Source organism: Bubalus bubalis, chromosome 9 (genome assembly GCF_019923935.1).
Source record: "Bubalus bubalis isolate 160015118507 breed Murrah chromosome 9, NDDB_SH_1, whole genome shotgun sequence".
Taxonomy (NCBI): domain Eukaryota; kingdom Metazoa; phylum Chordata; class Mammalia; order Artiodactyla; family Bovidae; genus Bubalus; species Bubalus bubalis.
This window is the reverse complement of record NC_059165.1, coordinates 82,119,044-82,141,736: the sequence shown is the minus strand read 5'-3', so window position 1 is coordinate 82,141,736 and position 22,693 is coordinate 82,119,044. Positions and strand designations below refer to the sequence as shown.

The 22,693-nt window shown below is 40.1% G+C and overlaps 1 protein-coding gene and 1 long non-coding RNA gene across 6 annotated transcripts in view; one reads left to right on the top strand and one right to left on the bottom strand.

Moving 5' to 3' along the window:
* Positions 1–22,693, top strand: part of ZNF608 (zinc finger protein 608) — a 108,925-nt gene that overhangs the window by 49,999 nt on the left and 36,233 nt on the right. The window lies entirely within an intron of this gene.
* Positions 1,493–6,494, bottom strand: LOC123335112. Its single transcript, XR_006553450.1, has 3 exons — positions 6,362–6,494; positions 2,850–2,914; positions 1,493–1,628 (listed from the first exon to the last, which is right to left on the bottom strand). It is a non-coding gene; the product is annotated as an uncharacterized LOC123335112 (long non-coding RNA).

Here is a 22,693-nt window from a genome sequence, read left to right as displayed (position 1 = left end):
GATGGTTGGGAGAAAATAGTTAAGAATGGTGACAAACTAGGGAATGAGAGTAAAAATGACTGAAAATCAGGCGACAGGTGTAAGCCTAACTGCGAGAAGGCAAAAAATAGCTCAGGCTGTTTCAAGATGAAAAAACAAAACTTCTAAGGAAAATCTTTGAATTCTACATACTATCTTGAATTTACTCTTCTTGTAGGATGGATTTCATCATTAGATAGAAAATTTGGTAGAGAGCATCAGTAAGGAAAAATCAAGATTGAATTCTATAGGAAGCAGCTATGAGAGGGAATGAAAGCAGCAGATCCGGAGAGCTCTCTTATTTGCTCAAATAGACCTGACAGTTAACATTTACTCTTGGTTTTAGAAACGTGGGAGGTTTTGCTCCTTCTCCCTCTTTGTACCTTAAACTGGAAAGCCGCTTAAATCAGTACTACACAACCACACCGGGAGGAATCGGTGTCAGGGGAGCTGGAATTAAACCTCTGTCGTGTTGCTTGTCGTTCAGAACCCGCCCAGTGCAGGGGCTCCACGTGGCGTGGGGAGCTGGCTTCTCCTTCATTGCCTCTGGGTTGTGCACGGTTCATCTTCCCTTAGATTTTTTTTCCTAGAGCAGAAGTGATGGCTAAGGGCTTCAGACTGGCATCTCCATGAGAAAACATAGAAAAGACTTCAAGACATTATTAAGATTAATTAGTGGAGGTGCTGATTTTCAGGTATAAAATGATTTAAAAAGAGTAAGGATTAATTTACATCAAGTTGAAAGTCAGATTGTCTTGTACTTGGATAACCGACTCCTTAGGGTGAATGAAGCACTGCCTTCCATTTTCCTAGCTGTGACTTAGCGCCTGTCAGTTTACACTGCGTCATGATTCTATTTATTCCAGTGTGGGATAGGACAGGTTCCTGCAGTGTGACCTTCCTGCATGGTAGATGCTGTAAAATTAAATTAAAAATCCAGAAGGTTTTTGTGGTTCTAAAACAGCTCTAAGTTTAGGGGTTTTTGTTTTTTTTTTTTTCCCTCACTTTGCTTAGGAGTCTGCTGATTTTTTTACTTTGAACCTTGGCCTTCAGTAAAAGATGGGCTCCCTGATGGCTCAGAGGGTAAAGCGGCTGCCTGCAATGCAGGAGAGCTGGGTTTGATCCCTGAGTCGGGAAGATCCCCTGGGGAAGGAAATGGCAACCCACGCCAGTGCCTCCGGTGTTCTTGCCTGGAAGATCCCATGGACGGAGAAGCCTGGTAGGCTACAGTCCATGGGGTCGCAAAGAGTCAAACACGACTGAGTGACTTCACTTTCACTTTAGTAAAAGATGGGATTATTTAGAAAAAAGAAAATCTGTGTTTGAAAACAATAGTATATATGTTGATTGGAAATTCTGATGCTCTGGGCATATGTTTAAAGGGCTTTCATCATCATTATTATTTAGAAGTGATATGAATAAAGCCTCCCCAGTTCCTTGCTGTTCTCTGAAAATCCATCTCCGAGGTCCAGTGTGCCTTCCCTGATCCTCTGTGATCCCTGAATCCCCATGGGTGTCTTCCTTCAGATGGCAGAGTAGTGGAGTCTTCCGCAGCTCCAGCCTCCTCTGAATTGCCTCACATTCCAGGATTTGGAATGTGTGGATGTTTACTGTGATGACAAGAAGGAGATGGAGCTGTTAATAGAGTTATTCTTGCTGAATAAACTAAACTTCTGACCTCCATAGAACTTAACTTGCCTTAGTAGAGGCCTGGGTCATAAGATGTGTGTTTAATGTGTAACTGTTTTCAAGAGCATTCCATTTGCACTTTTTTTGGTGGTTTTTTTTTTTTTTTTTTTTGGTACAGTGTGTTTAAAACTCTTGTACCAATTTAAAAATTAAACCCACTTGACCATTAGTTTTTCCCTTTGGGGAAAAACAAAAAGAGAAGCGGAACAAACACATTTGAAGCCAGTTATTTGACAGAGCTAAAATAGATGGATTTGGGGAGAAGTGAAGGGAAAGTGAGCCTCGTTTTTTCTAGTACTAGGTTTCACTCACTAAGAGCTTCAGGTCGGGCACTTGTAAAACTGTCAGTTGCCTTTGACTAATGCTATAGATTGAGTTGAATAAAATCTCTTCCTTGGTATTTTCATTTTGAAGATATTGTATCACTGGTAGTGCTTTTCACAAACCCAATTTATGTGCATTCACCCATGTGTGAAGTTTGTATGTGCTTGTTCTAAGATCCTAGACATTTTAAAAGGCCCCATTTGCAGTCTTTGGGGGAATATCAAGTGTTCCTGTGATTTCATTGGAAGATGGTAGGAGCAGCAAAGCTGAAATATGACGTCCCCACTAGGTACCTTATGGTTTCTTATGCTTGGAATCCTTCATTTGAGGAGGGTTCTTTTAATCATAGACTTTCCCGCTTGTGTTACTGCCAAAAACTCTACTCAGGAATAAAGTGTTAGGAGAGAAGTTCCCTCTGGAAATAATTAGTGGGTTTCAGATCATGCTTAATAGGAGAGAAAAATTATTACTGCATTTGGATGTATAGTTACTCTACTCTGATCTTTCTTCTTTAAGGTGAATGCATAGGAGCAATGACGTATTGTACAAAATCACTCGCAAATGTTAGAAAGAATTTCCTTAGCATTTCATTCCTGACATTTGGGACACACATGCCAATGTATAGTTATTTGTTTGAAAATTTGCTCTTTTGGTGGGGGGGGGGGCGCACAAAGAAAACATGGTGTGTACAGCATTTTGTATAAGTACATGTGTGTTGAGGTTGGTTTTTTTAGCTTTCGAGACTGTATTTTCTTTTTGATTCTTATAGAATCCTGTTTCTTATTGTTTTTTTTTTTTCCCCCTCCCTGAGAACATACTTGGTTCAGCTGGATCCACTGTTCATTGTTATGACTGTCGTTTACCATGGCTCTGCCATTCTGTCCTGAAGAAAAGGAAGTGAGAGAAAACAAACTGGTTATTTGTCAGTGAAGGCCTTTTAAACATCTGTAGGTTGTAGATCAGTGGTTCTCAATTTTGTGCCTGTGAATCACCTGGAGAGCTTTTAAACCACACTGATGCCCTGGTGTCTCCTTAGTCTGGGCTGGCAATTTGGTGACCTGCCACTGGTATTTGTTTCCACCTCTCTCCAGGGGTTTCTAATGTGTAAACAATTATGAGAACCATTGTCTCAGGGGAAAGAGGGGATGTCCTGGCCCTTTGCACGCTGCTTGACTTTTTCCCTTTAAGGAAGTCACATGTTATCATTGCCTCATTTTCTCAGGTATGAAATGGACAGAAATACCTGCCCCGTGTACCTCACAGGGTGGATAATGTCTATCAGGATGCTGTAGTGTGACCGGTGAGCATAGCTATTTAATGACTGTGCTAATGAGAAAGAGGGCCCAGCTTTGATCCTGAACATGAACCCCACAGAGGTTTTGAGGGGCTTAATGAACAATTAGCTGGTGTATCACTCATCCTAAGTCATTAATACAGTGAGGCAGACCTTAGTTTCTTTCTCCAGTAAGCCAGATACTGTGACTTCATTTCTGTGTGGTCTGCTGAGTTATTTCTGAAATAGTTCAGAAACCCAAAGTATTAAAGAAAGTTGATAAAAGTAGCAAATGAAAGATTGTATTCAGAAAACATTGGGAGTTTTCAGAGGGGATAATAGGAATAAAAATTATGACTTATGAGAAAAGAGACTTCCCTGGTGGCTCAGATGGTAAAGCGTCTGCGGGAGACCCGGGTTCAGTTCCTGGGTTGGGAAGATACCCTGGAGAAGGAAATGGCAACCCACTCCAGTACTCTTGCCTGGAAAATTCCATGGACAGAGGAGCCTGGTGGGCTACAGTCCATGGGGTCTCAAAGAGTCGGACACGGCTGAGCGACTTCACTTTCTCTTCTTTTATGAGAAAACACTCAGTGTGAGAGGAAGAATGCTTGTTTATATCAGGTCCTTCACCTGATGTTTGGTGTGTTTTCTGAAGAAAGAAAAGTGATCTTGGGAATTCATGTTTTAATTAGAGAAGTAAATGATTCTCTTTTAAACCATCAGAGATGTTCTTAAAGTCTTCTGCTTCTTCTGCATTCTCCCAAATCACAAAAAAGATAGTGTTTTTATGTGCAGGGGAGGGGGTCTCAAGCTAATTTTCTTTTTCCTTTGAAATTCTTTTTTTTTTTTTAATTAATTAATTTATTTTTTTACTTTACAATATTGTATTGGTTTTGCCATACATTGACATGAATCCGCCATGGGTGTACATGTGTTCCCCGTCCTAAACACCCCCTCCCATCTCCCTCCCCATCCCATCTAATTTATTAAAAAGCAGGTGACCCCACATAATTGACGATGGAGCTAATGTTTGCTATAGTTATTTGTATTCTGCAGTATTTACTTAGCAACCTTTTTGAAAAGAGAACCTTTCTTTTTAAATTTTGACTCATGAGATTAAGTATTAATCCAAGCTTACTTTGTATTTTTAGTAATTGAACACAGAGTTGGTCTAGTACTTTTAATGATTGAAACGTTACTGTTTCTTGAGATAGTTCCCAGTGATTTTATAAATTCAGTGTTGACTCACAAGCGGAGTAAGATGCCCACTTTCACTTCTGCATTTCATTACCTGCCATATCAGTTAATGACTATAGCTGTGCAGTGAGGGGGAACTTTAAGATGGCTGATGGGCCATGCTCCCTGTCAGCACCGCACCCAGTGGAGATAAAACAGCGCCCAGGGTGTGAGTTTGCTAGGTGAGCATAGTTGTTTAATCATAAATGAGAAAAAAGTTTCACATGTGATCCTCAGCATAAACTTCTCAGAGGGCTGAAAGGCCTACTGGTTGCTTCCACTTACACCCTCACCTTCCCGGGCCATCTCCCTGTAGGGGTTGCCGATTAAAGTGTGGATTGTCTCTTTAAGATACATCATCATTGGTGGTAGAGCAGCTCAAAGGATGCACTTTCCAAAATGTACAAGTGCTGCTCATTTTCACATGCAAAAAGCAACCCAAATAGAAAGTCAGATCCATATGTTTGCTTTATCCTGATGGTGGTGGTTTAGTTGCTAAGTCATGTTTGACTCTTTGCAACACCATGGACTGTAGCCTGCCAGGTTATGACCATGGGATTTCCCAGGCAAGATTCCTGGAGTGGGTTGCCATTTCCTTCTCCAGGGGATTTTCCCAACCCAGGGATCAAACCTGCATCTGCTGCTTGGCATGCAGACTATGGCTGAGCCACTTGGGGAAACCCTTTCTGAACCATATGCCATCTTTATTTTCTCTGATTATTCTGTTTACAGTGGCGAAAAAATTTTTAATAAAGTGAAATTGTTTGATGGGGTATATTATAAACAACTACAAAGCTCATATCACTTTTTTTTTTTAAGATTACTAAAACTAATGTTTTCAGAAAAATACAGAAGGTAAAGATGGAGACGAGGTCTTCACAGTAGGTACTCAGTCAAGACGTGCTGACAGAAGGAGGGAGTAAGGATGGGAGCAGGGAAGCCTTGTCTGGGCCATTTTCCTGGGTTTTTTTGCTTTATGCTCTCTTGGATCTGTTTAATGCTTTCTTGATGATATAATGAGAAAATTTGGATATGAGGAGTGATTGTGTGTTGCTGGAAAACCATAACACAGTCAGTTCACCTCTTGTCAATGTGAAAAGTAAGCGGCTATTAGATAAGATTTAACATAATGTCTTTGGACCAAACATTTTTTCTTTTGTGTTATTTTAATATGTATTTTGGTGGTGACATTAGGTGTTAAGTAATGAAGTGGCAAGTTTCAAACTCACTGTGTATTGAAGGCATTTTGTTTCCCCTTTTGATTGGTTGATATTGTATCTAAATTTAGTCTTGTATGTGAATACAGAATGTAAAATATTTTAAACTGGACTTTTCTTAGGACTGAGGTATATATAGTAAAAGATTTAAGAAGTTGTCTTTCAAGAGTTGTGTGTGTGGTATTATCCAGTATGCTTGTGTGTCTTTTCCCTGTGAAGGAGATGGTAAGAAAATGTGAGTCTTAACATTATAGTGGCTTGGAACTGAAGATACTATTTTCTAATTACAAAATTCACTCAGCCTCATGGGTCGCATAGAATAGCTGTTGGCCCATCTGGGCATATGTATTAAAAGGTTCCATTGACTTTTAAAAAATACATTTAAAACAGTTTCATTGAGATACAATTCACATAATGTACAGTCCATCCATTTAAAGTGTACAACTTAGTGACTTTGTAGTGTATGCATGCAGTGTTGTCCAGCTATCACAATTAATTCTAGAATATTTTCATTACTCTCCAAGAAACCCCATGCCCATTAGCAGTCACTCCCACTTGCCCCAGTCCCTCATTTTACTGACTTTTACTTCTTTGTCCTTACCTGATTTTTTGTTGTCTTTAATGTGTAAATATGTCTGTTTCATGGAGAAGAGGAAGGCTTTTTTGTTGAGCACTTTTTCTGTGCCAGACATCAACCTGGGCATGCTTTCCCAGTGATTGCCTTCAGTGCTCAGGACAAAAGCCAAAGTGACCTCACTCATTATATTTTAAAAGAGGAGACTTAGAAAGGGATTCACCTGGCGAGGGAATTTGAACCCACAGCGGTCGGAGTTTGAGCCCTTGCCTCTTCAAACCTCCTCCTAGGTGTTCTGGATTTCTGTCACTGCCCAAAGTTCCTGTGTATCTTACAACGTTCTCTTTGGAGAGAAGGATTAAATTTGAAAATAATAGCTGGAGTTTTTATTTTTAAGCATGGAGGGATAGGAGATTTCTCTGTAGCTCTAGCATCTCATCTTGGCAGGAGTCATTGAATCAGCCTTAGCTGGGTTGCTGTATACAAACCATCCCTTTCAGCCCCACTATGCCATAAGCTTCCTTCATGCACAAACCCCATCTGTTTTGTTCACTGTTGGATCCCCAGCGCCTGGCACGGAGTAATACACCATACATATTTGTTGAATGTTGAATAAATTCACAGAACAAAGTGATCTGGTCTTGATACCTGTTTAAGTTTGAATAGTGTCATTTCTACTCAGGAATATGTTACTTTTAAATTAAGTTTGGCCTACACAATCTGGAAAATAAAGTTCTAGAAATCTAGTTTGTTATTGACTTTTTAAAGCTGTTATAAAATCTGACAATATTTCAGCTTCCAGCTTTGCTATTATTAGACTAATCTCCACAAAAAAGGAGAAACAAACTTGCGCGCTTCTTCCCTTCAGTCATTTATATCTTCAATATGGTTTTGATTTTTTTATTATTTTAAAAGAAATACGTTTTGAGACATTTGGGGGAGAAAAAATACAGACAAAAAAGTCATCTATGATCTCATTGTTCAGACAACACTTCAGTTTGTTGATTTCTTTCTTAGCTTTTATAATAAACATTTTTATTAAATGTTAAAATGTTAAATGTCAAAATGGAGGTCATCCAGTAGTACACTTTTGAATATTCCTTTCTCTTCTTTTAATCTTAACATTATAAGATAAGCATTTCTGATGTTATTAAAATACTTTCTAAAATGCATTTTTCACTGCTCTAAAATACTATGTGGAATGGACATGAAATATCTAACTTTCTCTCATCGTAACTATTTACACTGCCTTCAACTCCTTAGATAATTGTCATCTTTTTGCATGAAGTTTTTGTATTGTTTTATGGATTTGCAGTTATTGGGCTAGCAGCAGTTTTCAAGGAGAATTGCTGAGTCAAAGCACGCAGGCATTTTTGATACACTAGCAGATAGTAACTGCTTAACCACTTTCCCAACAGGTGTTACTGGTTCACACCTGGAGCCCCTCCTTGGTTACCTGTCCCAACTTTGGGCTCAATGACATTTTGATGACAAAAGGCATGAGATTTTAAGTAAAATGCGTAGCTTGCAGTGCCAATATCCAGGGTCCTGTCCTAGACAGAAGAGGGAATAGGACCTTCTTCATGTAGTAAATATCGAATTGGTCCAGCCTGAGAAGGCAGGTGTGCAAGTGAAGTGGTGTTCCCAAGAGAGCTTGCAGCTGAGGCTCTGCCTGGTGGCGGGCTTTGCTCTGGATGTAGTGAGCTTTAGATTTCACTCCTGCTTATGTCTAGTATGACATTTTACAGCTTTTTTTCCCCCCAGTGAAAGAAGTTAAAGAGACTTTTAGATCTGAGGAATTCAAACACCCAGGGGAGAAAATTAGTCTGTCAAGCATCCATTCTGAACTGGGAGGAATTGAAATCACTCGTGTTTCTGTCTCTGCAAACATTTTTCTTTTGGGTTCTGCTCCTTCAGAATAAAGATCGACAAAGGATAGGGTCTTTATAGAGAAAGCTTTGCATTGCATGGTTTGTTGGTAACATATTATCATTTGTCTTATGTTGTATCCCAGCAGTTTGTGGATTTCTCTGTGGCACACCCTGACTCTGCCCTCTATCTCCAGGCATCTATTTCCTTCCATGGCCTCTTCCCTTGGCCACCTCTGTGTATCAAGGCTGCAGGAGGAAGAACTATTGAGATAGTTTTTAAAAGTAGTATCTACCAAATCATTCCCATATGTACCCAGGCCTTCTTTTCTCAGATAAGTTTGGTTAATATTTCCCGGGCAAAAGCAAAATAAGCTGTAGGGAGAAGGAATAGCATTAGGTTGCAAAAAAAGCCTTTCTCAGCAGAGTTGGGGGAATTAAGCTCATGGGCACAATTGCAGAGTATCCAGCAAAGTCTGATGTAACAGTGGGGAGACCCAAGGCGAGGGTGGATAAAAAGTGATGTGAGGTAGGCAAGACCCTTATTGCTCATTTGATAATTGCTTATAACTGGGTTGTAAATTGAGCAATTACATACTCACCACACCTATATATACATACATATATATGGGTATACATATATATACATATATGTATGTATATATATGTGTATACATATATATATATATTCATTTCCTAATGATGCCTTCTGACTCAAATATATTTTTGAGACACTTACGTAGTATTTGCAGTCCTCAGGTGTAAGAAGTATGGCTCTTTCCTCTACATGACACATGACATGTTTGGCAAGCCTGAACAATTAAACACTTTTGCCCAGGGAACTTTACACTGCTCTGCCAACATGTAATTAGCATCTCATTTATGTGGAAAACTCCTATAATTAGTCCTATTATACTTCTAAAGAACCTGGGGTCCAGTCTAAATAAAGTGACTGTAGGTTCTTTCTGGATTTCCAGAGAGTCTTACCTAAAATGATCAGCCTTGCCTAGTTTTATGTCTGTGTTTGTTGATGTGTGTCTGTATGAATATAACCAATTATTTTAAAAATATGCTAAAAGGAAAATAAACATTTGCTTGTCAGTTTGAGGTTTTGACTGAAATGTGGGAACTCAGTTCGGCTTATAGCGGGAAATGTTTTTAAAGAATTTAATATTCATCAAATATTTTTACAAAAATACCCCCAAATGTCATATTCAACTCCATATTTCTTAACAAGGAAAAAAAAAAAGTCCCAGCACTTGCGGTGAGTCAGAGGCGGTACCACATGTTCTTCTGGCTCAGTGGGCAGCCTGTTCCTGCCAGCCCTTCAGGGGCTCACTTGTACATCTGCACCGTTTGTATGTTGTCATGTCGATGTCTTCTTGATATCCACGTTGACAGGCAACTTTTGAAGAAGTCACAAGCCGACAGCAGAGAACACTGAATGTGTCTTATTTCTCCTGAGTAGCATTAGAGACCGACTTGTTTGAACAGAGCCAAGGAAGACTGCTTTCCACCACTTTCTACAGCTTCAGGAGAAGACCCTGTAGTTCTTTAGAATATGAAAAGACAAACCTGTACAGGGTAAATGCTGTAAGAGCAGATGAACCAGCATTGAGATCAGTGGCATCGACTGGGCTCTCTCTGAATCTGGAACCGGGGTGACTGCAATAAACAAGCATGCAAAAAGTGCTTTGAGTTCAAGTCTTCGAATACTCAAGGGCAGACAGACAGGTTGGGAGCCCATAACCCGGAACTGTGACAGACTTCTTTGCAAAAGCGTTCGTGCCATGTTCTCATTTCTTCGCTGAGACCTCTGGTTGGTAGGGTGACTAAAAGGCATTATATATTCAGTGAGAGTTCTAAAAAATGTTATGTTTTGAGTTGGTAGTGGAACAAATGACCCAATTAGGGGATTAGAGGAACGGAGTTGGTTGGCGGGGGTGGCGATTTTCAAAGAAGCAAAGTGCAGTGAGCCAGTTGAAATTATATAGACTGCACATTTATCTTCAGTGATTCAGAAGGAGACTGTTAACCTCAGACCCTCAGCCAGTTACTGGAGAATCTCTGAAGCGTATACCCTTTAGGACATCTTACTTTATATATCAGTCAGTTCAGTCGCTCAGTCGTGTTCGACTCTGTGACCCCATGGACTGCAGCATGCCAGGCTTCCCTGTTCATCACCAACTCCTGGAGCTTGTTCAAACTCATGTCCATCAAGTCGGTGATGCCATCCAACCATCTCATCCTCTGTCGTTCCCTTTTCCTCCTGCCTTCAATCTTTCCCAGCATCTGGGTCTTTTCCAAGGAGTCAGTTCTTTGTGTCAGGTGGCCAAAGTATTGGAGTTTCATTTTCAGCATCAGTCCTTCCAATGAGTATTAAGGACTGATTTCCTTTAGGATGGACTGGTTTGATCTCCTTGCAGTCCAAGGGACTCCTAGAGTCTTCTCCGACTTTATATATGGCTTTTGAATTAAGTACTTTCTTAAATATCATGCAGCCTACCTTGCATTTTTCTTGTAGTAGCACGTTTCCAAGGATGGAAACAAAGCATTACTTATAGTGAATGTGACCATTAAGTATTTGAAGCTATGATTAGCATCATTATCCTCATATTCTCAAAATGAGGATGATGGAGTCTGTGAAGTTACAACTGTGGTGGAAATCAAGGGTCAAAAGGAGAATAAAGGGCCAGAGTTCCAGTAGCTTCAGTGATGGCGTGGGAGGAATGTAAGGTTGCAGAAGGATGTGGACTGGACCATATGGGTTCCTCCTCCGAGGAGTCATTTAGCTTATTCAAAATCTTGGGGTCTGGGTTCTGGCTCATTGATAAGCCCAGCTTTCTTCACATTTGACTCCCACCCTGACCACTTGTGATCAGGCCTTTTCACCCAAGCGGTAGCCACCTTCATCTTGGGTATATTTACTCACTGTAAACCTTTGGGTATTTGGAAAGTAGAACGAGAAGCCTGGTGTTTAAAAAGGAATATTAGGGAGTTGTCCGGGAGCTGAAATTTGTGTTGTTCATTCCCTCCGCAAATTTTGGCGGCTTCAACTTGTTATGGTTCCGTGTTTGATGTCATTGCCCTGTTTATTTCATTCTGATTATGAATGAAAAGTGACAAGGAATAGCAGAAGTGCCAGGCCTATTGGTAAGCATAATGTGATTAGTTAGAACCCCAAAGAGGGTCAGTTTTCAAAACCTTTTCTGTTGCACGTGAACTTCTTTTTGTGTTTTGGTTACTTGAATAGTGAAAAGTATTTTGAGTGAGAGTACCCGACTGAAAAAATGCATGTTGAGATGCTGTGTGCCTTTTTAATCCCCCAAGATAACTAAACAGAAGGAATATCTTATACTTCGTACAACATACTGTGCTTATTAAGATTTTCTGGAAGGCTTAGTTGCCTAAATCAAGAAACATTTGTAATATTTTTATTAAAAATTTTCCTTTATTCCCTTAGCTGCAATGGTTCTAATACCTATCTATTTAGCAGATTCTTGAAAATGTATTGATGCAGAGCGCTCAAGAGTTTTTGGAGTTGCCCTCCACAGTAATTTTGGGTTAGGTCAGTAGCCAGGGTTAATGTTATCATGGCTATGTATATGTTAATCAGAACACAGCCATGTACTATGACTCTCTCTCTTTGCTTATCCAGTTTTCTCCCTGGGGTAATAATTATCTTATTTTTTGTTTGCTTAATGTTCTATGTGCCCTTCGCTAATGCGTCACAAACTATCATGCCAGAATTATAAACTGCTTCTCAGTCTGTTGACGTACAGCAAGCATTTCTAGACGTTTTATCTTTTGGAGTAGTCTCTCTATAGAGTCTTCTGTGCTCCAATCTGGATCGATAGCTCACACCTTATGCAGAGGTATGAAAGTCAGAGCTTTCTCTTGTACATCCTGCAGATTCATTCCATTTACCTCTTGTGTTAAACAGTCTGTTTCCTGGGTCTTTGTACCCTTTTCTCTTGTTTTTGTCCCTTCATTTTGGAGAATCGCATGTCCCAATAGCTTCCTAAGAGAGGGTTCATGGGAATTAACATTTTTGCAGCTTGATGTTTGGCCATGTTTTTCTTCTCCCTCACCTGATTGATATAGTGGTTCAATGAAGAATTGGTTAAAATAATTTTCTCTCAAGACTGTTAAGATGTGGTTCCATCACTTTGAGTGTTGTCTTTGACATGTTCCATGTCATCCTTATTTGAGTCCTTCTGCGTGACACCTGTTTGTTTTCCCATATTCCAAGCCTTCATCTTCTTCTTGTCCCCAGCATTCTGACATTTCTCTGTGACACCCTTTTATGTGTTGTGCTGGACTTGATCCTGTCATTGGAAACTCAGGCCCTGTAGGGTTGAAAATTTTGTAGATTTATTTCTTTGGAGAGGATGTAAAACCTGTTTCTATGCTCTCTGTTTCTGGAGCTCCTTTATTTACAGTTTGAACCTCCTATGTCAATCTTCTACTTTTCTGATCTTTTCTCTCCTTTTTCAGATCTCTGGCTTAATAGGTTTTTATATGTTTTCTGATTTGGGGAGATTTTATCAACTTTATCTTTCAGTTTTTTCATTGAAGAAGAAATCTATTCTCATATAATTTTCATTTCTAAAAGCTCTTTTTGTTACTGGAATTGTTAAAGTCTCTTATTCTAGTTTCATGAATGCAGTGTCTGTCTGTTCATTTTCCTTAAAGATAGTAATTACCCTTTCTCTCTCTTTTTTTTTTCTCTTTTTCTCTTAGAGTTGTTTCTAATTTAATTTCCATTTTTTGTTTGTGTTTGTTTTGGCCTCTTTCTTTGGTGTTGGAAATTTTTCTCGGGTGCCTGATGTTTCTTGGCTGACAGCATCTGAATGATACACTGAGAAGCTGGTTTGAAGTTTCACGTGCTCGGGGGTACCTTTGTGATGGTGTGGGGAGACCTGGGTATATCGTTTCTCTACGGGACTCCCCAGCTGCCTTTTCTCTTGATTTGATCAGTTTCTCCAAAAAAGCCTTCTCTGAAATTTTGGCTACCAGCTTTTGGGGTGCCCAGTTCAGGGGAAAATGGGTGATGGTTTCACTCTCCATTGTATAAAAAAAAACTCATCTTCCTGTTTTTTTGTTTTTTTGTTGTTTTTTTTTTAAATAGTAACGACAATATCAGCTCCATTATACAGATGAGAAAACTCTTAAAGAGCCTTAAGTTCCTTTATTGAGTTTCTTGGCAGCTGCCATTTATTTTGTGGTCTGAAACAGATAATTTCAGTTGATTTGTATTGTGCCATCATAATGGTCACTTCTATAGAGAGATCACGTCATTTAATTTGTTATTGTCATGGCTTACTTGGCCTATTTTTTCCCCCCAAACTGGGCCTTAATTATGCTTGGTTTTCAGATAGATTCGAAGTTTGAAAAACTAAAACAGTGGCATATAAATGAAACAACAAACCGTCTTTTTTGTTTTGCTGTTTGTTATCTAAACAAAAGAAATTCAGTAGCTTTTGGAATGGACAGATTCTCCCCTAACCCCAGTTCTTTCCGCCTCCCTGTGGGTCCTGGCCAGATCATTATTTTGGGCTTGAACTCTGTTCTTTTTATCTATATTTAGCAACAGGGATTGTTCACCAAGCTGGTTTTTCAGAAATTCCTTTCATGTGTTTGTAGCAAAACTCTTATCCCCCTGGTTTTGCCTAACCCTTTAACATCTGCACCTCTAAGACTCTGAAGTTGAGACAGGCCTCATAAGCGTGTCCTTCTACAAAGAGCAGCTGTGTTGAAGACACCCCATGAACGTCAAGGTCCCATGGCCATGTCCTGTGGTAGAACCACGCCCCAAGGGTCTCTGGAAGCACTCTGCCCACTTGACTGCTGCTGCTGCTGCTAAGTCACTTCAGTCGTGTCTGACTCTGTGTGACCCCATAGGTGGAAGCCCACTGGGCTCCCGCGTCCCTGGGATTCTCCAGGCAAGAACACTGGAGTGGGTTGCCATTTCCTTCTCCAATGCATGAAAGTGAAAAGTGAAAGTGAAGTCTCTCAGCCGTGCCCGACTCTTAGTGACCGCATGGACTGCAGCCTACCAGGCTCCTCCGTCCATGGGATTTTCCAGGCAAGAATACTGGAGTGAGCTGCCATTGCCTTCTCCGCTTCTTAGCCTAGAAAGGAGCTTTTCCCTTTAGTCCACCTATTTTGTATGATGAAGGATACTTATCTTCGTTACTGAGTACAAGGACTATAAAAGTTGATTGTAAATATTACATCAGTATTTTACTGTGAGGAGGGTTTTGGTCTGTCTGGTTTGTGCATGTGTCCCTAGGTCCCAGCACATGGGCAAGCAACCAGTAAATAAGTGTTATCTGAATGAATGCATGGTGAAAAGAAAGGAGGTTACGTCAGTCTATGACTTTATTTTTATTTTTTAAAATTTATTTATAATTTTTATTAGAGTATAGTTGACTTATGATGATGTGTTAGTTTCAAGTGTACAGCAAAGTATATAAGTTACACATGTCTATATATCTACTCTTTTTTTAGATCCTTTTTCCATATAAGCCATTACCGAGTATTGAGAAGAGTTTAGCCCATGACTTTAAAACCACCCCTTGTCCCTTGTCCCCTCTCCCTGTGGCTCAAGCCTATGTTGACTCTCAGAGAAATCTTGTATGGGTTTTTGCACGGTTCTGCTGGTCCAGTCAATAAGGTGACAGGAGGTAAGCTGCAGGACATGTTTTTATATCCTTAAAAGTGTTATCTTCGAGGAGCATAGTTTGTAATACTGGAGTGAAAAGAAGCCTCCTTTCAGAGGGTCAGCTTGATGCAGACAAAGCTGCAAATTTGTTTTCAGCTTCAAGATTTAGTGCCTTGGCCTCCATGGCAGTAGCTCACTGTGGAATTGTTTTCCTGCTCCTTCATCTAAGTCTCCTGCTCGGCCATAGGAAAGGCTGGATGTTTACAGAGCTGGCAGCACCAGATTCTTCTTTTTAGACAGTCATGGAGATTTGTTGCCTGGGACTTTTCTGAGTTAATGGTGTGCTCTTGGGAAAACACACCAATCCGTTTTCATATCTGAGGGCAACCACAGAACCTCCCGTGGGAAGGCCAGCTGGCGTCCGGTCACTTACCTGCTGGGAAGGGAACCATCAGAGCGAAAGTTGTTGCCCGCTCTCCTGGGTAGAGCTGTTGCCAGCCCTGCCTGAGGTAGACAGCGTCCCAGAACACCCGCATCCGGCAAGCACCGGGCAACATCAGCCAAAGGAGTCAGATTCAAACTTGACCAGGTTGCACCCTGGTTTTGTCCCCCAGTTGGAAATACGAGCATTAGAACTGACATGACAGCCCATTGTGGTAGGGGTGGCACTTTTCAAGATGTCCTTTCTGGCCCCTGGTTAAGCCTTCAGCCTGTTTAGGCTTTTACAGGAACACACCACTGGTACTTAGTAGGAGACCATAGAAAAAGAAACTCCAGTGGGTGGTTGTGTTTGTACACTCTTGGTCAGAACTTTCGTTATTATTTGGATTTCTGAAGTTAATTTGATTAATTTTAGTCTTTCACAGTTCACTGAGATTTTGTCCCCAAGTGGAGGCATTTGGGTACTGAGAGTTGACGTTTTTAACATTTCCTGGTAACACTGGGATCAACATTCTAGGAATTGCTTCATTGCCAGCTTTCCTTTTTTGGCAATGGAAAATGCGTGAATAAGGCCTTCTTTGAAGCTCGAAGGCACACAATGAGCTAAGAACTCTCTAATTGAACTTTACAAGCTGAGGGGGACGTGTTGGACTTATGGGCTGCATTTGAACAAACTTCTAGTCACCATAATTTAGTAAGGGTTAGCTGCCAAAAGCCATGTGGGGCTTTATTTGATCCATTTATGAATTAAGAGGCTGCAGTAAATTAATTACCCTATATTGGGGCTAATAAAATCTGCAGGATGAGAAGGCCTTTGGGTTCTTGTGTGGAGGAGAATCAGGACAGAGCTGCTTCCTGGTGTGGGAGCCTTGTCTGGCCCCAGGCCTTCCACGACGCTGGGGAAGGATGGTGTTCATACTCCGTGTCCAGTGAAGAGGCATTGGAGCCAGTTTTGGCTCCGGGACTGCAGGAAGGCTGTGCTTTATTGATCATAATAAGCTGTTCTGTCTTATTAAACTTGCATCATGGAGTCTGGTTTTTAGGAGCCCTATTGAGAATTAGTTGCAGAAGAAGCGATTTGCTTGTATTTTCCGACAGTTAACAGGCCAAGCAGATGGGCGAGCAGACCTGAAATAGTAGGGTTGGCTGCCTGCCACCAGCCTGTGAATTTTGATTTGCATGGATATGTAATAGTTTGATTTTTCCCTTTTTTGGAAGTTCTTGCCTCTGAGCCTCAGGGAAATTAATCCTTGGTTTCCTGTTGAAGGCCCCCTTGGTAGCGCTTGTCGCCGAGTTGGACCACACAGCCTCTGGGCCAGGTTGGGGTAGATCAGGACACCGGCCCTGTGTTGTCAGGGGGGACCAGCCCCAGTGTCCCACGGCTTTTCAGGGAAAACTGCTTCCACTCACTGTTTGCCGTGGGTTTTCTGGTGTTTTCCTTTTCTTCAAGCTATGCTCATCAAGACACTGAATAACTCAAGAAAGGATATTAAATTTAACACTTCCAACAGGGCGTTTATATACAAATGTGAAATAAGCCAGAGCTGCATTTGGGCAAAGATGATCTGAGTCCTTGCTCAATCAGTTTTAAAAACTTGTTTTGTTAAATATATAGGAAATACTGTTTTAAATATATGTGTAAGGTATAAAGAACAGCATGAAAGCATATGTCCTGCCACTGAGATGAAGAAATAGAATGTAGTTTTATTGTTGTTCAGTTGCTGAGACATGTCTGACTCTTTGCAACCCCATGGACTGCAGCACACCAGGCTTCCCTGTCCTTCAGTATCTCCCGGAATTTGCTCGAACTCCTGTCCGTTGAGTCAGTGATGCCATCCAGCCATGTCTTTCTCTGTCGCTCCCCTTCCCCTTCTGCCCTCAGTCTTTCCCAGCATCAGGGTCTCATTGAAGTTTTGAAAACTCCTGGTGGCCCTTCCTTTATCCCACTCAGCTGCTGCTTCTCTGTACAAAACCACTTTTCTGAATATTTTGTTTTTTATGCCTACATCTTCCTTCATCCTCTGAATTTCTAGCTAATACATTGTTCTTCAAGTTTTTGAACTTCATATAAGTGGGATCATGTGCAGTATATTTTTTCAGTGTACTGTTTTCATTCAACCTTAAGATCTAGTTCATTTTCATTGCTGTATCGAGTTGTTTGAATATACCATTATTATTTATCCATTCCTGTGCCCATGGACTTTTGGATTGTGGCCCGTTTTTTGCTATTTCAAATGTTCTCCATGTGAACATTCTTGTACATGTCTCCTAGTATCTAAACCAGTTTTAAAACAAACCAATCTACTTTATACAGTATGCTGTTCTGTGTTTTTTTTAAGGTTTGTTTTGCTAAGAGGGTATGCCACAAAATATTCCAGGTATTATAGATTATAAAATGACCATTTATTACACACTTCAAAGAAAGACCTGTATTTACACAACAGTATGAAAGAACAGTAGCTTTATTTCTATGCTCTTAAAAGTGGTCCAGATAAAAGTCCTTGTTGCTACAAAAGGCCTTTCATTAATGTTTGTTAAAACTGCAGCTTGAAGAGTCAAATGGAATTTTAAGATCAGAAAGACAAATGTTAAGAAAACCAACAAGAAATACCTGCTTCATTTATGGGTGCTATCTTCACCTCCCTCTCCTGGATTCATGGGGCATTTATTGTTAGCACTTGCCACTAGGTGTTCTGGTTAGGAGTCTCTAGTGACCTCACCAAAGTCCTCTGATGGCCTCTCTTCAACTTCGCATAAAATTGAGAACATACTAGGTCCTTTGTAAACATGCACCGCTCTTCAAGTATGTATTCCCAGAGATGCTGTGTTGAATCGAAAGAACTCTGGGTGTCTTCTGTAGCCTCATTTTGCTTCCCAGGGGCCTTACTTCCCTTTGTTCTCTGCCCAAAGCCTTCTTTTCCCAGGTCTTATGCATGGCCAGCTCTCAACGCCCTTCTGGTTTGGGCTCAGATTTTACTCCCCTAGAATAACATTCCTTGACTCCCATCCCTAAACTTAACTTCTCTGCTGTCACTTCTTAAACCCTTGTACTGCATTATTTCTTCAGGGACTTAGTACCTAAAATTGTAGCTGCTTGTTTGGTTATTCTGTGTTTTGTCCCAGAATGTGGTATGTGGATGGAGTCTATCTTGCTCACTGCTGTATTCCAAGCACCTGTAGTGCCCAGCACACGTAAGGGGCATAAAATTGGGTTGAGTGAATGAATTTTCCTTAAATAACAGATCGACTAAGGATATTTGTGAGTAAATCATGGCCATAGTCTCATGCAGTATATTCTAGTAGAGATAAGAGACTTCTAAGCAAGTCAGCAAGCTCCTTAGGACTTATTTTTCTCATCTGTAAAATGGGATTATAGATGTAGCAAGTATAAAAACATTAATAGGTATAAAATTGCTTTTTTTAAAATGGAAAAGATGTGTTATTATTGTATGTATTGCTGACATTATATAAACTGCCATAGTCATATTCGCCCTTAAGGTTGTTGAAGGGAACTTGAATTGGGAACGTTTTTAGAGTTTTCCTGTAGAAAAACGCTCTTTAAAGACAAAAAGAGCAGTAGAGTTGAAAGGCACCATAAAACTTGTTTATCTCAAACACATAACTCCAAATCAGCCTTAGTAATTCTCATCAAGAGTCTGCCTGCTTTTAAATGGCATGGGCACCTAGCTGACATGACCTGACAGTTCCAAAAAACATTTCCCTCTCCCAACAGTTTTATATATTCAGAGTTTTAGAAATGCTACCCTTACTGATAGTTCATAATATTCTCTTGTTTGTTCATTTAGTGTATTATTTATCTGACCAGCTGAGTTGTGCTCCCCTTCAAAAGAGAGACTGTTTTCTTTGGAATTTGTTGTTCTCTTGGACAAACATAGTCATGTGCTTGGCAGAGCAAAGGTGTTTGGATACAAACTTTTATTAAGTCGCTAAAAATTTTTTTTTATTATTAACTTTAGAATCTACTAGACCTGTTTTTCTCAGCCTAGACTCCACATTAAAATCATCTTAGGAATTTTGGGAAAATGCCATGGCTCATGTCTCCTGTCCAGAGATTCTGACTTGGTTGGTTTAAGATGGAGTCTACGTGTTGTTGGTTTTTTTGTTAATTTGTAACTTTCCACAGGTTTTTCTGATCAGTGCTGGGTGCTGAGAAGCAGTAAGCTAGACTAGATCATTAGTTCACAAAAATGGCTGTCCACTGGAGTCACCTGGGGAAATTCGAATATGCTTGTGCTTGAAGCCCACTCCCAGAGGTTCTCATTTAAATTGGGGTGGGCTTTGGAGGGGGTGGTTTAAAAGACTGCTCAGGAGATTCTAATGTGCAGCATTTTGGAACCTTCAGCACTGAACTGTGGGCTGCTTAAACACAGCACGAGACCCAGAAAGATCTATGCAACTTTGCCTGATAATAAGATGTTCCTGGATTGCATAAGAAAATGCAGACCCCCTCCACGCAGAATCTCCAGAGGAATGGTTGGGAACCCCAAGCTCCCCAGGTGGTGTTATGATCAGGCAAGTTTGGAAAACATGACCTATTACCATATTATAGTTCTGAGGATTTGCTTATAATCAATTTGGTTTGCCTCTCAATAAAACCTACTTTGTAGGCACTCAATATCTTATGAAGAATGAAAGCAAAGGTTTGTAAGATTTAGGAAAATGTATATAAGCAGGGAAAAGTGTCAATTTTGTAATTTAATTGAAAAGTTGCTCTCCTTTTATAGATAAATAACCAGAAACTAGATGCTACATAAGTCTGAAATAAAAAACCTATTCAGAGATGAATGTTTGATCATAGGAATATGGCAGATTCCTATGATAGGAATATGTTGATTATAACGAGTAAGGATGTCATGGATAAATAAAGCCAAAGCCAAGGAAAATATCTGGTTGTAGGTAATGACCTTCTCCTCTCCCCTCTTCTCCGCCCTGCCCCACCCTATCTTTTTGAAGTTTGGTGATGTTGTCTGGTTTGTGTTTTGTCTATTTCACTTATATGATTTGGTCTTTTGGAGATAATCTATTGGGCCTTCCTGGTGGCTCAGACAGTAAAGAATCCACCTGCAATTCAGGAGACCTGGGTTCGATCCCTGGGTTGGGAAGATCCCCTGGGGGAGGGCATGATAACCCACTCCGGTACTCTTGCCTGGAGAATCCCATGGACAGAGGAGCCTGGCTGGCTACAGTCCATGAGTCGCAGAGTTGGACGCGGCTGAGTGACTGAGCACAAATATACTATTATATTAAAAACAAATAAACAAGCAAAGGTGAAAAGCCAAGAATCTTCAATAGAATTGCCCAAAATCTGTTACCTGCCTAGCATTGTGTGAGCCACTAGAAATGAAAAGAACATCTCTTGTGGTTGGAGGATAAATATGAATGTTTTGCAGTGTCTGAATAATGTGCAGCCTGTTTTATCTACCAACTGGTTAATCAATTGCACGATAATTAAGAGTGAGAGATGTATATAGTACATCATACTGCCTGGTGTTTCCAGTCATTTGTAAGAGATTTGCAATATATTTGTAGAAAAGGATATCCCTCCCTGTGTGAATTAAGAGACAGAATTTAATAACGACAAGTATTCTCAACTTTGTGCAGAATCCATTTGAAAGATGCACAGGTGGGCTCACTCACATTGATGGTGGGGTGTGAGACGACAGGTAGATACAGATACTACAGTTAGTTCCCCTTTGTTGGGTATTGGGGCTCCAGAAATTTATTAGCGGCTTGTGCCTAGTCTCTCTTGTTAAAAATTTTTCTTCCATTTTAGAAGCCAGTCCATTGTACTTGCCCTTCCTTTTTTTTCTTCTTAAAGTCGCCTTAATTTAGTAGGACTTTACTGCTGTCACTGTGTACTGAGTATGAATGAGCCTCTGATAAATGAGTTGGGTTCTCGCTTTTTTCTGATGAAAGAACTTCTAGGAGATATATTTAGTTTTGGGGGGGTTCCTCTGAACAATGTTAAGATCTGAAATGTTTTGCCATTTAGTATTCAAGATGCTAACATCAAAGGCTGTTCCTTCAAAGAACTTCATGTTGCTATGTAAATGGTAATTACTTTTCTTCTGGTTTAGCTCTGGGCTTGATAAATTCAGCAGACTTGGTATTTTTATTTTATATTGTTGGTACAGAGAGATGTTTGAATCAAAAACATTAAATTCTGATTAGGAAGACAGTTGAGCACCTTGATTGAAGATCTGCTCCAGTGTTAGCTTAGGAAAAATCTTAAACTATGTTCCAGTGAAAATAAGTGAATGATCCTTTTGTTTTTCGTGGTTATTTATTTTGTATGCATTTTTCCTTTTGTACTGGAAACAGTTTCCCATTTTACAAGTCATTCTAGCCTACTGATGTTACTGAGGGCATAGTTTGATTTATTCCTCTGAGATAGATTGTTTTCATATAAGGATGGATACTAGAATCATGTTTGGTTGGTTTTTTTTTTTTTTTTTCCAATTAATTAATTAGGCTGTGTTGGGTCTTAGTTGCAGCCTGAAAGATCTTTAGTTTTGGCATGTGAACTCGTGGTTGCGGCACGTGGGACCTAGTTCCCTGACCAGGGATTGAACCCTGAGTCCCCTGAATTAGGATTGTGGAATCTTAGTCACTGGACCATCAAGGAAATCCTTAGAATTGTGTTTTTTAAAAGTGCTAGTCCTGGAACGCAGATGAACTGAATCACGATATTTAGAGGTCAGAGCACAGTATGGTTATTATAAAAACTTTCCCCCCATAGTTCTGATGGGAACAACTGATACAAGCCAATCAAGTTTATCTAACAAGGTGCTAATTATTAATATTTTATGTTGTGTTTCTCTAGAGTATTAGGGGAAAAGGTATTTTCCTGTTTTTTAAAATAATTTTCCTGGGTAATTTCTGGAATCGTTATTGGATCCTTTCTTTCCTTGTAGAATTGAGCCTTCAGGAGCTCTGTTATTTTTTTTGTGTGCTCCATGATAAAGAAGCCCAACGTGTCTGTTGCTTAATCACAAAAATAAAACCCAATTTTTTTTTCTTCTGAAATACTTTTGGTTAAAGGCAAAGAGATAAATTTGACTCTTGAGCTACCATGTGAGTTGAGGCATTTAGAAGAGAAGGTTGGGAATTGGATCCATTGTAGTAACTACAGGCTAAAGTCATTCTCAGAAACTTAATGTGTAATGGGATTTGTTTCCGTGGTTTCAAATGACCTTTTGGTTATGGCAAGTTGTTTGAAAACCCCAGGTGGTCAGGTGAGTCTTGGCGAATCACCAATTCTAAGAATTAAGTGAGAGACATAGAGGCAGAAAAAAGATTTTTTGGGGTTTCTCACTATGTTGTATGTCTCCATTTCCTGACTATTCAGTTAGAGCTTCCTTT